The sequence below is a fragment of the Hylaeus anthracinus genome, unplaced genomic scaffold (genome assembly GCF_026225885.1).
Source record: "Hylaeus anthracinus isolate JK02 unplaced genomic scaffold, UHH_iyHylAnth1.0_haploid 1, whole genome shotgun sequence".
Classification (NCBI taxonomy): domain Eukaryota; kingdom Metazoa; phylum Arthropoda; class Insecta; order Hymenoptera; family Colletidae; genus Hylaeus; species Hylaeus anthracinus.
Window position 1 is genome coordinate 1,126,077 of NW_026533255.1, and position 18,544 is coordinate 1,144,620.

The following is an 18,544-nucleotide window of genomic DNA, read 5'->3' on the forward strand; positions in this document are numbered from 1 at the left end:
ATAATTTACAGAAAGTGCAGGAAGTATTCGTATACTAACCAATTTCGAGCTTAACTTCGTAAAATTGCAGTATATTAACTAATTTTGTATAAACTATGAATTCGTACATCTCCTCGTCTATTTTTCTTGTGGACTTTTCCTTTTTTTCTTATTAATTTTATAAAATATTCAAACAGCTATTGTTTTTGTATTGTATCAATGCATTCTAGAGATACTCGAGGACATATACTCATTGTTTATAACAAAATTAGTTAATATATTACAATTCCACAAAAATTATATAAATTTAATTAGAGACAGTTTCCTTATAACGCGCATGGATGCCGTCGTCCGCTCTTTTCGCAAGATTTGCTACCAACGATATATCGTTGTTATTATAAGGGTTATTATCGAATAAAGTGATATTAAATTTGTTGTATTAAAAAGAAAATTTACGATCTTCTTTTGCAACAATTCCTGACTCAAAAGGATATGAACTTATGAGTAGACTACGGATTTTTATGCATTTATAGGAAGTTTAAATGCGCAAAAAAAACTACAAAATGCACACAATATGCAAGAATATAAAAATAATGAAAGTAAAGTTCACATTACAATATTTTCAGCGTAAAATAAATTCCTATTTAGGTTCAAATATTCTAGCTACGGTTCCAAAAATTTTATTTCGCATAAAGATCCGCAAGTCTACTTATGAGACATCTCATACTTGGGAGTGAATAGATTATCAAGTACACAGAAAAATGCGTACAGTCTACCACGAACATCTGTCGCGGTAAAGTACAATTCTGTCGTGCAATTTTGTCTCGAAGACACGTCGGAGAAAGTTTGGAAACCACAATCGATTAAAGTATTCCGTGCGAGGACGGATTGTTTTCCAGGCGATCGCAATGTCTGCCGCCTACGCGGTTTCCTTTCTCGCGGAATATTTGCCAATCTCGGTGATCGAGGAAAGGAAGCTCGGGATCGAGATCGATTTTGCTAGCCAGTAGGCCGTCAGCGTGAAACGGGAACACGCAGAATTCGCGAACGCATTTCGGGGGCTGGGATGGTAGCCGAGGCAGTCGAATCTATGTATGTAGTCGGGGCTAGCGAGTTTCGAAAGATTCTTGGAGTTGTAGGGAAGACAGCTGGCTCGAACGTGCTGCGGAATATCGTCAATAATTACCTCGTGCGGCAAGTGGTGATGAGGATGCTGATACGGCGGCGGTACGTACGGCGGGTGGCTCGGATGGTTGTGGGGGTGAGGTCGGGGATGGTTTTGATGCTGGGCTTGCGGCGGGAGCGGTTGGGGCGCAGGAGGCGGTGTCCAAGGCCCGTGGTTCGGCCCGTGGCTTTCATTGGTGCCATACATCTTCAGGGAAGAATCCCGAGCACGCGACCTGAAGAGTCCCTCCCGCCCTCCACGCACGGTGATACGAAAGTCTCTGATACCGACATGGCTACCCCTATTCCATGGCGCGATGGCGACACGCTCCGCTCCTGCCTCTTCTCAAACACACCATCCTCGTCGACCTTATTTATTCCTACTTATTCCCACACGATGTTTCGTCTTCGAATTCACGATCCTCCGAGTCCTCTCTCGTATCGAGACGGGCTCCCTCTTTCCGCAACGTACGCGAAGAAACCGTTGCGTGAGAACGAAACTCTCTTCTGGCGAGCACATCTGCGCGCGAGGGCGTGATTCTTCTTTTGTCCCCGGGGACTGCGCGGTATCCTGCCGTGTGAGAATGGTATTGTTCCACTTTCACGTGCTTACTTTTCACGCAGAACTCGCGCGTCTCAGTCTACGAACGAGACGCGCGATTTCTTCCGTGCGTAGTTCCAACCCTTGGTTTGCGCGCACTCGCGACGAACCGAACCGAAGTATCGCCCAACGGGATGAGATTTATCGCAGAAACCAGGCGATCTGTTCGATAGGAAAATTCACGAATACCGAACAAGTAGAAACACACGCGAAGAACAGATCCGAAACTCACTGGGTTTCCGGTTTCTTGTAGGATCACTGGGTGGTACGGCGTGGCGTCCCCCCTGGGAGGATCGGATCGAGATGAAGATCGAGGACGATCGAGGAGTAGTCGTCGCGTGCGCGAGGCCACCGACGGAACTATCACTCTTCCGACCGCGCGTAAATTTTCTGTGACATATTTTTTTTTTAGCAAAACTCGAACGGGGGGTAGCTGGGGCGGCGTTCTGCGATCAGAAAAGCTGCGGACGCAGCGCTGTGCGCCAACGTGTGGCGTCTGTCGCGAACTAAGCCGGCCGAAGGGGGGGACAGCGCGATTTCTTGGTCTCCGGGCGCTGCGCTGTGCGTGCGCTAAACGGGGGAAGAAAAAAAGGTGGAAAGGCGCTGATAACGCGCCGCGACGAAAAATCTGCCGGCTACTCGAAGAGATATCGATTGAAATAACACGATTCCGGGGAACGCGAGCCAATCGGCACCGCTGACACGGCGGAAGGGGCCAATCGTGCCCGGTTTCTGTCTCTCTTTCGCAACCTCCCTCGCTCTCTCCCCTACTTCTTCTCGTCATACGCGTTCCTCCGCCGGTCCCCCTTTCTCTCCTACTATTCCCGCCGTGTGTGCCTTCGTGTGGTGTGTTCCTCCACTACTCCTCATCGGCGCTACCGCCACCGCCGCGACGCTCGATGCTGTTGCTTCTCTTCCTCCACTTCCTCCACCCTCGCCGCCTAGGACTTGTCTCGTAGAGAGAGAGAGAGAGAGAGAGAGAGAGAGAGAGAGAGAGAGAGAGAGAGAGAGAGAGAGAGAGAGAGACCATTATCGGTCTAGTAGCGTTACCACGTCCAGGAAGTATTCACCGATCCTAACAGTCATCCACTCGCCGGATTTTTCCATTATCACCTTCACTTCGCACGCGTATACAACATTCGACCTGTGATTCCGATTCCTCGAATACTCGTGCGCAAATAATGTTTAATGTATCTTTATTGTGACGAAACCGTTGTTACAAACTGATTATTGCACAAAGTGTTCTTCTTACTTATTATTTACAATGCTTTCTTCTTATCAACTAAGCTTGACGGCTATACATTCGTGCGCGAATTCGGATCGACCACTTCCCGAATCTTCTGCTACACAGATTCTGCTACAGATCTATCCAGGACCCTCTCAGAATCCTATGCTCACAACGAACCAAAAGTGGCACAAGGAAAAGTTCAGAAATGTGTATACTCTCGCGATCCATCCTTTTCATATAACTTTTATAGAAAATGTTTTATTAACCCTCGAAGAGGACGTGTCAAGTTCAACAGACTTTGTTAACGATTAATGTATTTATAGGTTTAGACACTTTCGTTGCTCGATTCTTCCTGGTTGATACCAAACGACACTTCCATGTATAATAACCTTGTCTTTTGGATTAGACATTCCGACGTTTCACAGCATCGAAGCTTGTTTGAATCATTAGACCGCGGATTTTTATGTATTTGTAAGACATTTTAAAGCGAAAGAAGCTACGACATGCACGCAGTATGTAATAATATATAAAAAAATATTCAAAATAAAATTCAAATTATAATATTTTCAGAATTAAATAAATTAAAATCTATAAAAAGTGAACATATTTAGGTCTGGGTTAAATCTAAATGTCTTTATGTATTTACAAGAAATGTTAATGTGAATGAAGAAGCTACAAGATGCACGCAGTATGCAATAATATATAAAAAAATATTGAAAATAAAATTTAGTTTATAATATTGGCAAAATTAAATAAATGAAAACCTATATGTACAAATTGAACCTATTTAGGTTTAGTTCAGTTCAGTTTAGTTCAGTTCTCTTAGATGAAAGTCTTTACCTATTTAGGTTCAATATTTCTAGATACGTTTACAAAGATTTTACTTTGTACAGAGATTCGCAGTCTAGTGATTATTCAGGATAAATATACGTGAACACAATTTAATAGGTACTATTAGGTTTAAAGTTAACCATTCAAAGTCAATCAAAATATGGTAAATATACCAAATTATTACGTAGGAAGAGACCACGCGAAATATATTCGCAAATATATTCGCAGATTTATATAAAAGATGTAGACGTGAGAGCACGCTTCGTATGAAATTGAGTGATTAGAGAAAATATACGAGAGAACCTAAGACGGGCCTAAAAGAACTCAAGTACCATTACAATAAATGGTTCCACGGTTACGCTATTTAATGTGACGCGATTCCTGTTTACACGTTTTGCAACGAGATGGCTCCAAATGTAAAGGGTCGAAGCAATATTATCGGATTTGCTGATTGAACTCATTAGTAGAGTCATTAGTAGACTCATTAGTGGACTAACTCATCGTTGAACTCATGGTTTATTTACCAAATCCTGCCTTAGACGCGATGTTATTAATCGTTTGAACAATATATTCAAACTAATTGTGTACTATAAGTCTCGTTGAATTAACCAAATCTTCAATGACACCTATGTTTAGTCTTTGTCTTTGTTTTGTGTCGAGAGAAGACACGGATATGAAAAAGATAACCAGACGTGTCTCAAAGACGTGACTAATATGAACTGTAATAAGTAATCGAATAACTTGAGGATTAATTAATCACGTCTAAAACAGTATTGACAAAGTTAGTTTTATTCAAGACTCTAACTGGCAGATTCGGTACAAAAGGAAATAATATTACTTTGTATGGCAAAAATATTATTATACAAAATAGTTTTTTCTGTAACACAAGATAATACAATGTATTCAAGGGGGAAGGGTGGTTTGAAAAACAATTAGTCCAAGCATTTTGCAACCCCTGATTTAGCGTTGGAGACTAACGGTAGACGGTGTCCACAATCATCTTTGAAGAAGAATGTTTAAAAATAAGTATTTCATGAGCAATAAAGTCTCGTGAGTTAGAATATAACGAAGTATAATACTTCGGTTTAAGTACACCACGCTCATTTTTTTATTAAAGTTCATTTAAATAGCGCAACTGTTATAAAATGATATTGCACACAATTAAATGAATTGTTCTTTTTTATTACATTGAAAAATAACAGTACGTCTAATACGAATTTTCCTTAGATTCAAGTTTATACGGAAAGTATCAGGCATCCTGTTCAAACTCACTTTAACCATTGGTAACAGACTAAATATAAAGCAGTGATGGAGGCCACATGGTTTGTATTGGTAGGACGACGTTTATACATATGCGCTTATATCGGGCCAATAGTTAAATGCGCAAAGATATATGAAGTAATTTTATAAAAGTAGAATTCGAGAGACTCATCGATATACTAATTTCGTGATAAGCGTCTAACCGGAACCGGTATTGTTAAAAATTCTGGAGCAATCAGATAGGTCGAAGCAGGATTAACCGGACTTGGTGTACTTGGCAACCTCGAGTGATCGCTCAAGGTGGATGTTTAACAGCGTGTAGCAGTTTTTATTAAAAATTCTGGTCTAGTATTAATAGGAGATAAATTAATCAATTTTCCCTGATCCACGAGATTCGAGAGCTAGACATGTTGATATTGGGAAATTTTCACTTGAAAGGATTTCTTATCCAGTCTTCACTAAACCATAGGTCGAAGCAGGATTAACTTTCATAATCGTGAGATCTGTTTCTTAGAAATCTCGTGTACACGCTCAAGGTGGATGTTGTATTGCTCGGGGCAGATGTCGTTAAAAATTCTGGCCCAGAATTTATGAAAGATGCGTTACTCAGAATCGAGGAACTTCCTAGTGCCGTGAAATTCTCATGGCGCATGTCTGATAGCGTACATTCGCTAAAAATTATTGCCGACAATTTACAGAGAATTTTTCCCTTTAGAACTGGAATTTTATGAAGAAAATTATTATAACATGTATGACAAATGACACGCGCGTTTTTCAATTTTGGAAGAGATAAGTGGTGTCCTCCTGTATCAAATAATAGAATCATAACGGTATAAAACCATTATTATAGGTAATTGATTTCTTGTAAGTATGTAAATATTATACGAATATACATGTGTTCCCTCTAACTATATATATATATTGTATATTATCTAATTAAGTTTATTATATAGTAGTCACATGCCTGATTAAAAGGAATAATTTGAAGAAATAAAAATGTAAATTAATAAAAATGACTAACACTAAATTTCTTCATTATGTATATTTAATATAAACTTTGAAAGTCCATTGAAAAAATGTTTCTCCAACACAAATTTGGATTTAATTATAAATGTTAAAAGTCCATTGAAAAAATGTTTCTCCAACAAAAAATTTGTATTTAATTGTAAATTTTAAAATTTTGTTAATCTACAAATAAAATTCAAGAAGTCTGGTATTGCGCGGAGTCGGTGTCGGCAAAAATTTTGGTCCAGTAGATGATACGGAATTGAGTCTCCCTTGCTCGATAGCTGAAAGTAGGTTCCCACAAGCCTCGTTTCCTGGCGTCTCGACTAATTCGATAATTACTTGTGCGCGATATCTGGCATTTTTCCAGTTGGTGATCGGAGTCGGTGCTAATCGAGTCGCGAAAAATTCGCGGTAGACCATCGACCATTCGCAAGTCGAGGAGCTTTAGAATACTGATTCTCTCCAACGATGGAATCTCTCTTTTGAAGATTATGAAGCATGTCCTGACAAAAGTGATAAAAAATGGAGGAGTGTTTGGTCCAAAATTTTTTCATGAATGACAAATACTTCATTGTTGTGATTATTAGGATACATTCTAACCTAGAGTTAACCAAAAATAGAGAAATTGCAGCAGTGTTTAGTTGAACACTGTGCGTGTAAATGGATTACCTTTAGAAACAGAGAGTTTGCAAAGGATAAAAAAGATTTCTTTTCTTCATTATTAGATATTTCCTAACCTAGAAATGATGAAAAATAGAGATGATTGTCATTTGCTCGAAAATCTTCGATTAAGAATTGTAACGCAAGTATTGGATTACAATCCCCCCAGAAATTAAAATTTTTCATCAAATAAAAAGTACTGCTTATGATTTCTAATTATCAAAAATTCACCTAGAAATGAGCAGCAAATGATTATAGGCAGTCATAGCACCAAAGTCTTCGATCGAAGACTGATGGAGCTACCTTAACAAATGAAGACTGATTAAACACTCAAGACCTTCCTTTTCAAATTAACTTAAACATGGCTAACGACGAAGATTTCTCCTTCGAAGTATTTAATTTCTGCTGTGTTGCGGATTTCGGTGACGGTCATTGCGTAATTCCGCGGAGCGTACGAAAATAAGCACCCGGACGAAAAAGTGAGCGCGCGCGACGCGCAGGGCGGGGGCCTAGCTTCTTCGAAACCGCTCGCCATCTTTCTTTCCTGGCTTGTAGAAATTATTTTGGGCGTGGAACGGCTGGCGAAGGTTAGTGCCATAGTCGAGCGCGGCGCTAAAACTGTGTCCGGCTAGAGGCAGAGAGAGGAAAAAATAGGGCGGGGTCTCTTTGTGAAGCAGACTTTGCCTATCCATCATGGCCGCTTTATCAACAACGTCACGATAAGACGTTCACGCACAGGCACACGCGTGTAGTTGGTGAGACTCGAACGGGAACGGAAGATCGGGACCTGGTCGAGTTTTCTCCGCTTCCGCCTGCCTAACTTTTTTCTTACAAGAAGACGAAAATAAAGAATCGGAGAAAAAGTCTGATTTTCATCTGGAGCTCGATATGCACCCGTGGCCGAACGAAAACTTTCCAATCGGATTAGTCTCGTGCGGGAGACCTCTTTTCTGCCCAAGAGATTCCGGTTTCGAGAGGAGAACCAGGATACACGTTTATCTAAAAAAATCATCCTATCATTGTGTGACCAATAACCACAAATTTAGTATAATTAAAATTGACAAATTACGTTACAAGACGTTACAAAATTGTTTATATTACATTAAATAGTGTTAAAAGTTCGTGTTACATTATGTTTTATATATTATTATAATTATATATTAATTAGACGAAATTTGTGGACATTGGCACAGCCATGCTCTTCACTGTACGTATATCTAATTAACAAATCGACTCGAGATTTTTTGTAATTCGTGGCACTGCATGTTCGCGAATCAAAGGATGAGGATTTTCTACTTCGTAACAAGCTATCGTTTCTTTTACCTTTTTGTTTTTGTTTTGGAGTTATTTCTGAGTTCTACAAGTGACCCTAATATTTAAAGAGAAGGTACTAAATTAATGTATCAACAGATGTTCCTTCAAACAATAACCTGTGAAACACCTGTGTGTTTTGTATGTGAAAGGTTTTTGATATAAATTATAGTAAATTACTTATTATATTAAGAAGTCACAGAAATATTGTAGTAATTATAGATATATCAAGTGAAAATATAAACTGATGACACCTTCATAGAAAAGCTCATTAAAGGGTGATCATTTGACAACTGTTTTCTATATTATTTAATTGTATTAATTTAATTTCTAAATTAAAAACGTACACAAACATTGTAATGTTATTAGAGACATAAATTAAGATTATAAGTTACTTAAACATTTATAGACAAGCTCGTGAACGTATTAAGAATGGACTATTCGAAGGATCGGGTCATTATTTATTTTACGTATCGACTCGTTGCTTTAGTCATCTTCGGAATACAGATTGTTACGGTTTCATTTATTAAATTAACTTATAAAAGTAACATATGAGAAGAATAACGTAACGATTCCTCTCAAACATGCAACAAATTGAAAACGAAAAACTCGTTAATGTTCGACAATTATGACACATGCAAATTGTAGAATACATACGCAATTAAAACAAATGAAATACGAGAAGACTACCAAATTTTCACTTTGTAATTTAAAAATCTGAAAACCATTGATAAAATTATAAATTGCAACGTGTAAAAATAATTTACCGTTCTCTTCGAAATTTTTTTGAAAAATATTAAGTAACGCGATCGGAAGAAGCAATATTGTTAAAAGATAAAATGAAAAAGAATCAAGTAAATAGGAACGTTCGATTGATCGATCGGAGCTCGGTAATCTTTGGCCGAGTGTTTTGTATACGAGAAAATGCGGTGCATCTCTCTGGCGTCATGTTGTTGCGTCGCGGGCACGGAGAAAGTGTATCGAGCGATATCGAGCAATGCAGGACAATCGAGATACCGCATACAAAGTCCGCCCGCAGCGTTAACCGAGGCGGTAAAGGTCACGCAAAAATAACGCAGAAGCCCCCGTTTTCCCCCGGAGTCGTCGTTTTTTTCCCCAAGGACCCACGAGATTATCCTGATATCGAGAAAGATTCCAGTAGATTGTCCCGATGAAAACGAGGTTCGTGTACCGGGGCATTACGATAATTGTCGGCAGTTCCGCGTCGTTATTCGTCGTTGTTACTCGCCGAGCTCCGTTTTAGCAATTGAACGCGCGCTAAATAGTGGCCGAGAGTTGTTTAATGCGTGCGCATTGCTCGTCGAAATCGTGCCTGTCCAATTTCTCGATTCTTTCTTTATGTAAACTCAACTTTCTCAATTTATATTAATAAATTAGGTACATTAGGGTGTTTTATTTTGGAGCGATATATTTTTTTCTAGTACTAATTGAAAAACTGTCAGTAGATGATTAAAACAAAATTTTGGTGCAGACAAATATTTATCTCAATTTCGCAGACTTGGTTCATCTAAAAATACGATTTTCCATTCGAAATGGGTGAGAAAAATTATGTTTTTCATTTTCTTTCAGGAATATTTTTCATTAACTACGACATTTTTTAGAAAAAATTATGTTTTACAAAGTTTTGTAAAGCCCGAAATTGTTTACAAAAAAGCCACGTGAGTCGTGTTTGTATGACATGCATAGCTTGACAAGTTTTTAATTAAAATTTGTGTAAAATCATATAAAGAATCATTTTTTCGGAAGTAACTCGAGAAATATTGATTTCTCGAAAATTATACAAAAGAGCTTTTTTCTAGAAAATTAAATTATCTACAAAAAATGTTTTATGTAAATGTCTCACATAATCGATCTTTTTGCAAATATCGGTTTTCTTATCGTATCTGAAATTTTTTAAAATTAATTTTTCGTGAATAACTAATGAAATTTTAATTTTGCATTTAAAATACAATTGCTACTCGATGTGTCGATTGCAGGGAAATACACTTATGTTAATTTCGAATGAGTACAGGGCGAATCGTGCGAATGGAGTCAATCCATCAAAGTACGATTACCGAATCTTCGACATTGCTCCGAAGTACTCGTTGACGAGGAAGGTAATACATTGTTAATAATTTGGAATCGAAACGAAATATACGATTCACGGATGGCGAGAAGATACTGTGAAAGGTCAATATAGTATTCAGGATTGCAGATTTATTTACATCAGCTTTATTTATATCAATTTATATCAATACCTATCTCGAAAGCTAATTATATTAAGTTCAAAATGTTCTAAATTTAGGATATGTATATAAGTTCTTTAATTAATGTTATACTTTTCATTGTTATTGAAAGTAGATACAAAACTTCGAAAATGTTCGAACTTTAAAAGATCACACCATAAATGAATAAAAACATACTTAAGTAAACCGAAGTAGAAACAGTCACTGTAATGAAATCAATAATACGACAAAAATAGGATAGGACAAATATGACAAAATTCGGAAAAAGATAGAGAACAGCCTACACCAGTATAAATTAACAATATTCGAGTAGTTGATTAAAAATATAAGTTACAAGGTAATTATTTGTTCCCAAAACGAAAGTGAAAATCAAGCACTAAAACATTAAAGTTTGTGAAATATAAACTTTTATATCGAATTGATATTATTTTAAATCGAAGTAAGTCATAGTTAAGGAAGTTATAACTCAAACGTGTGTCATACGCGTATCTGTGCGAATGTTTAATTATACACTGTCTAAATTTATGCTTCTATGGATTTTAAAAGCTTGTTATTGGGAATCGATTAGTCAATGTAACCCAGCTGACGAATGTTCTTCAGGCTTTCAGAGAATGAAAGCAAAATATCATACTTTGTATTATAATTCAGTCTATTAATAGTGTCGACTGTGTTTACGAGGTCAAGTAACTGTGATTGAAGATTCGATACACTTCTTCAAGTGTGTGCTTTGATTCTTATGAAACGTTTACTTTTCAGCAACAAGGTGGACTTTTCTTTAGCGACAATTAGGCTTAATTAAATCTGTACATTTTTAAAGTTCTTCATTTTCCGTCAAGGGTTATCGTTTTCACTTCGAAACGAAAGTAAGCAATAATCAAAGCAAGAGCGGAAGGAAATTGTATTTAATAAATGACAAAATGGCATTGTCGGTTAATTTTAGATCGAACAAATCATATAAACACAGTTTCGAATAAAAGATTGTTTGATACAGCTTAAGTAAGTATTAGGTTGTCCCAAAAGTTTCTTCCGCGACTTGCACTCAATTATTTTGTGTGGCAGTGTTTATATAAATAGATAACCTAATTTCTTAGATGTTAACGTTGTAACAGTAATGAAGCAAAATGAATTGTATACAATTGTATAATGTAACATTAGACATAAAATGTTGTGTATGTACATGTATTACTATTTAAGGAAATGAAAGAAACTTTTAGGACAACCTAATATATTATAATTGTGAGTTATCAATAACGTGGTGTAATTGATTCCTCTGAACCTAGGATTAATAATTTTCGCCAGTTTTAACTACGTTCAACTATGTTATAACTATGTTATAACTATGTTATAGAGATCTCCATATCTAGATATCATTGCTCCATCGACTGTTACTTTCCTATTGCTCATTTTAACTCTGTAACCTACGATTTACTGAATCACCGAGCGTGCCATAATCAAGTATAAAATTCCTAGTTTTTCATCTTCTGACTCAAATTCTGTACCATGAGTCTTACACCTTCTAGGTTAAAGGGTTAAGATTCAACCGCACCCAACGTTCAACCGTATCGCTTCAGCGTTAACCTGCTCGGGCGCGGGGGGGTGGGAGATGGGGTGGGGTGGGGGGCGGGATTATCTCGCGAATAAATAAAAGAATAAAAAAGAAGATAGCGGGGGAAAAAAGAGGAAGGCGAGAAAAAAGCAGCCTCGGGAAAAAGAGTACTCGCCGAAGGCCGAGGCGCGCATTCTCGTCGCCATCCCCTGTGCGTCGAAAGTATACACACTGACCACGGACAACTCCGTGGCGAGGGAGCCGTACGCGAAAGAGACGGAAAAAGTAAAAGGAGGCGAAAAAAAAAGGAAGAAGTTACGGAGCTGGATGAAGGGGGGAGCGCGGGAGGCTCGAGGGGGTAAGAGAAGATCGCAATAAAAATAAACCGCAAACGGAGTGCGCGCGCGAAAGCACGCGAACGAGGGGGGTGCAAAAGCCGAGCGCAGTTGCGCGGCTCGAGTGTTCAGAAGAAGGAGAGCAATGAAAGAAGAAGGTGCCGCTGGTGAAGGCGGGCAGGGAAATAAGAGGAATAACGAAAGAAGCAAATAAGAGTCTCTCTGTGTGCCTCTTCCTCCTCCTCCGCCTCCGCGATTTCCCCACCACGGTGCCGTAGCCTCCTCTTTCTCTCGGTTCTGGGTTAGCCCTGGTGGGGGGAGAGGCAACGAACATGAAGGCAAGAGGAGAGGGAAATCCTACCGTCGGTGCAAGGAGTCCTACAGAGAAAGACGCCCAGCGTCGCGGGAGAAAGATGGTCAAACGCCGACCAAGACGGAGACTCGCCACGTAGAAGCGAGACCAGACGAGAGAAAAACCGGAGGACCAGACAGAGAGAGGGAAAAGTCTGACAGGCCTTGGCTGCTGCAGTCGTTTGCCAGCCGCGTTGCCAAGTCTCATTTGTTTATCATAGTTCGCCGGCCTGGCCTTTGCTATCTTGCAAAAAATCGCGTCCTAATTTTTACCACGACGACGGAGGATCCCGTTTTTAGTGTTCAATTTTCATATTACTGAGATTGGAGGACAGTCCATGCGCCCTGTAAATATTGTTATTTTTAGAAGTAACGGTACAGATTAGAGAGCGAATAGTGGCTTTGGACTTTTCGTGGACAAGAAAGTTGGTAGAGCGATGATAGAGATCTTTTCAGCAAGAAAGCATCTTCGACTACCCCCAAAACTACCACGCGTGTGAAAGTTGATAGTCCCACTGATTATCATGGTAGATAACAAGGCTTTTGCTTGCTGTTATTCGCTCGGAGTAGCCGAGTTCGAACGGATAGGATCTTCGAAACATGGTAGCATTATCGTCAGATATCAATAGTTCGATCAAGAGAATTTCGAGAGATTAGCTCATCTACACAGTCGCATTTCTAATTGTTATACTTCAACTACCATATCGAAACTTCTAATTATTGGATTATTGGATCCCCATTCCAATTTTCACAGATACATCGAAAGAATCGAAATTGACATGAAAGCGTGTCTTATCTTCTAAATGGTATATTATTGCTGATATTTTATGTGCTTTTGCATCTGTGCACATTCTCATAGATTTGATCAGTATCATTGGCTTTTGTAATAGATTTAATTATACTTGATTTTCAAATATTTCAAATGAAATATCTAGTTGATGAGGACCGATTGAACGCGTCAATCAATCAAAGAATTGAATCTTGACCGTTTAAATTCGTAGTTTACTATGCTATACAAATTCGTATACATAATTCGTATATAGTATACAGTGAAGGCCATAACTGTACCAATAATCACAGATTTCGTATAATTCATTTTATATTCCCATTAACATTAAGGTATACAAAAAATAAATGTAACAGGAACATTTTACACTATTCAATATAATATAAACAATTGTTTAAAATTCTCAATGTGTTTTTATTTACCTGTCACAAAGAATATTCATTCATACAATTTTGCACGATATTTTTAGCAATATAATCTTCTAGTTTTAAGAGCTTACAGGTAAATAACAACAAGATTATTGGTATATTTATTTAATGTAAACAATTTTGTAAAGTTCTCGATGTGTTGTTCACCCGTAAGCTCTTGCAACTAGAAAATCATATTGCTAAAAATATCGCGCACAACTGTATCAATGAATATTCCTTGTTGAACAATAACACATCGAGAATTTTAAACAATTGTTTATATTATATTGAATATGCAAAATGTTCCTCTTATATTTATTTTTTGTATACCTTAATTTTAATCGCAATAGAAAATAAATTTACAGTACAGTTATGTTCTCCACTGTATATTATTATATGTAATATTCTTAATCTAGCAATAGTTTACTAATTTTTAGCTTATATTTCACCAATAACAGAACGTACGAAGGGTAACATCAACTAGGGAGCATTAAATCTTGCCCTCTGAGAGGAAGTCATCAGCTCCGTAATCAAACTTAATCCCTTCTGTTTTGGGCAGACATTTTAGATCGTTTCAGGTCTGGTGACCCTCTTAGAGGGCAACTGTACATACTCCTCACTGCATAACCAATTAAAACGACTGTTGCCCCTTTAAACGAGACGGAGTCTTGGATATAACGGACCCGATGACTTTCTTCTCGAGAAGAGGAACTAATGTTCTCCAATTTGCATAGATTTCAGTGTAAATTAGTTAGGATTGCATTACATTTTAAAGAACTGCGATGACTCCCCAAATATCTCCTACAATCGTACAATTCCTTTCACTTGTCCTACAATCATTAAATTCATTCAATTATTTAAACCGCAAAATACACAAACTCCTCGTGAATTCCTACTAATTCCTTTACTACATTATTTATGTTTATGTTACAGTTGGGACCAATGGAATTTGCAATCAAAAATTAATATTTTTATATTTGTTATTGTATTTGCGTAATTCTCAATTATTTGCGAAACATCGAGACAGAAAATTCGCATATAGTTGATGTTAGTCATAAATGCAATCTTGGAATCGATTTCTCTTATCTCGTGCTGATATTTAGCCATACGTGAACCACCCTACGAAAGAGTAAACAAAATACACCAGGATGAGCGGAACGAACGCATCTCGTGTCACAGGCGCTCGGTCACCGAACTTGGAAGCGATACCGCACACCCGAGTCGACCAAATCGTATTCGCGAATACGATTTAAGCTAACCGATAATAGATTTTAATTTAGGAATCTAGAAATGGAATGTAAACGAATTACTTTGTAAACGAATCTACAATTTATATTCGTTATAAAAATTGTTCAAGCCTGTTGCATGAAGTGTTTGTATTGATTATTAATCTTTTAACTTCCAACTCAAAAAACACTGCTAAATCTATACTATTTGACGTTATTCGTTAATTATTACTACTATTCACACCACGTGTTCATGCAAACACCTCCATACCGAAAGCGATGTGGCTTCCGTAAAAAATCTTAAACTTTTCCAAAAAGAAGGAGGGAGCAAGGACTTTACTCTGGAGTTACCTTGTTTCTATCTGAATCCGAGACTGAACGACAGAATGAGTCATTCGTCGATGAAAATCAAAATTGGAAAATTTCAGGAAGAATCAGTGAAGTAGTACGTAAATGGTAATTTTTAATTTTAAACATAGTCGAAATAGTAAGTAGTATATTTTAATTGTAAAAATCCTGAACGATTCTAAAAGGAGGTGTGACGTATGTAAAATCCGAAGCGACCGAACTATAGGATGTACTAAAAGCGTTTCGCGATATTTCGGCTTCTTCCTCTTTGGCGCTTCATCCTCTTCTTTTGCTCCATTGTCGCGTGGACTCGTTTCTGAGTCATCGTGCGTGCACGCACTCTCCCGCGCGCGCGCATGCGTGTTCACGTTCACGCGTTCGTGGTCGCACTCCGCACGCGTATAAATATGTATGCGTGCGTGCGTGTTGCGTACAACCGACGTCGGCGGCGTGCATTTACTCTGCCACGCTCTTCCTTCTCTGCCCTCCCCCCTTCTTCGCGCATTACAATCGATTTGCATACAAATATACCGGGCATCTCTATGGGTGGTATGTTTATTAGCGAATCCACGTGGAAATTCTGCCGTCTTATTTATGGCCGGCCATTTTTCGAAGATTCTCGACGGAGAGTGGTTCTTTTCAGACGGCAAGAAAACCACGTATTCACACGCTAATGTAAACAATGGTTCACTTTCGAAACGCAGGCTCTCGTTACGCAAGATGAATGTTCATTCGGGATGAATAGGTTCGGACAATTCGGTTGTTGAAATTAATTTTCACAACTTATGAACGCGCATTTCTGAGACTAATGAGGTAGTTGACTTGACACTCTAAATAAATTAGCGAATATTTCGAAATTTTTTATGTGAAATCTACGTAATCTAAGACGTTTGAATTTGAACGTATTCGTACGTTTAAGCTTGAGCTTGAGCGTTATTTTGAGTTCTTATCAATATTTCAATGTTGCACTATTATACGCTTTGAAGTAAATTTTTTAAAATTTGTAACGGAAAAAATACTGGAGAATTGTGTCTAATCATGCTTCTCTCGATATTTTGCGATATGTTCCGGAACTTTTTCAGCTGATCGCCACCAGTTTGAATTTGAATCCATGAATCTATACACTTTGAAGAAAACTTGTGTAAAATTAAAAAATACTGTACAAAAATGATTATTTCAATTTTAACTTGTTCACATGAATAATATTATAAAACAAGTTATTATAGTTTAAATACCCTATATCAGTATGACGTCTTTAACTGTGACTTCAATTCTTTTCACTATGGTTATGTCTACAATAGTAATACTACAACAAAAATAAGATAAATCAATATATTACTATTTTTCGATGCAAAAAATTGAAATTACAGTAATCAAACCAAAAAAGGCTGTAATTACAGCGAAAAACTTTCTAGTAATACAGTTTATTCAAAATATAGTAACGTATACAATGCCTCCGACATTTTTCATTCAATGAAGAACATTTGCAGCGTTTGCTGCACACGTACTTACATACATAGAATGGCTCGAGAATCGAAAAGCAGGAAAATTTGAAATGACGGAATCGTTTCTGTCCCTCTGAATGAGTCGCGCCGAGTCGTGCGATTCTCGTATCTAATTAACGGTATTCATGTATCTTTCGCCAGGTTTTTGTTACATTCACTGGAACGGGAGTCGTTCATTAATCATTGCTCTCTGAAATATTCAATTGCTTCAATGTCAGCGAAATACGTGTCGGTAAAATCCGCGGAGAACTGGCATTACCTAAAATCGATCCTTTTTCCGATATAAAGTTTCATACTTCCAAAGTAATCATCATCAACTTTCTTGCGAGAAATTTTCGTGTTCGTTGTGGGAGTTTAGCGAACAAAAATTATATCTCTGATTCTTTCTCCCAATGTATATTAGAGTGATTTGTTAAAAAGAATGAATCCATTTGAAACGATTGACGTTCAGTGTTTAGAGGTATGTAACATTCGATTCGAATAATATCTAGATAAGGAATAAAATCAACGCATGGCATTTTATTCTCGACGTTCACGCGATTTAATAGCTTTTGTAATTAAATAAAAAATATATTTTTAAGACTGGACGAAGGACATGTGAGTAAAAAATTGAGACGACTAATTCAGTCACAGAATTAGGTATGGAATAAAAATATTAGTAAATAATTCAGAAATAAATTGCAAATCGTGCAAAAAGAAATTTAAAACATGTTTCGCCTCCTTCCCCTCTCCCCTAGCCGAATTTGTGCATCCGCCCTTGTTACAAGATTCTACTGAGAAATTTAGAGAGGATAAACCTTGTGTTCTAATTTTAATATTCCCCGAAGACGACTCATATATAATTCAACGAAGCTGTATTTGACTGTAACACCCAATAATAAATTTATGTACATAATGTTTAGTCTTGCATCGTGATATGTTTCATTCTATAATTCAAATTTTTACTTTTGTTCGACTCTAACTGTTACATGATATTTCTCCAAGATTCAAATAATACATTTATGTAAATCAATGTTTAGTCTTACATTTATTTGACTAAAACCATTTCGACCATTAATATTTATGATACTCTTCATTTTAATACATTAAAGAATTAAAATGAATTCCATATGCTTCGAATGTTTCGAAATATAAATCACATAATACAAAAATAACATATATATAAAAAGTGTTTAAAATAATTATCAATCGATAAAACGCTTGGAAATGTATCATCTGATGATTATTTCGTACCAAACAATTGGATTTAATTTCATCTAAGAAGTATCGATTGTTCATCATCATTCATTTGTTGTTCAGGATTTTATATAGAGAAGAACTTTTTCCATCTGTGCCGCAGAATCCGACCACCCGCGCTCCGAAACTCGATCGCGTAACGCAGAGCGCTCATTAAGACGCAGAAAAAGAAGCAATCGATACATCTTCGACGCGACGACACGAGATACTCGATTAACCGCGCGCAGCACGTATTCGTTTACAACGCACCGCCGATGCTGTCGAGTTTTTCGTCATCCTCGTCCAAAGGACTTCATTTTTTTCGCAAATTCATCGACGCGCGCCGACTTGTCACTCTAATCCAACTGATTTAAACACCAGCTGTCGATCTAACTCAGTATTTCCGAAACTTTTTTTCTCACCGAATATTTTTCAACTCTCAATATATTTTCAATAGTATATGCTCTTATATATGAACGTATATTCTTTTATATATATATATATATATATATATATATATATATATATATATATAT

General features: G+C 37.3%; 1 protein-coding gene across 1 annotated transcript in view; it reads right to left on the minus strand.

The window, feature by feature from the left end:
- Positions 1–18,544, minus strand: part of LOC128896480 (zinc finger protein 853-like) — a 168,641-nt gene that overhangs the window by 113,882 nt on the left and 36,215 nt on the right. The window lies entirely within an intron of this gene.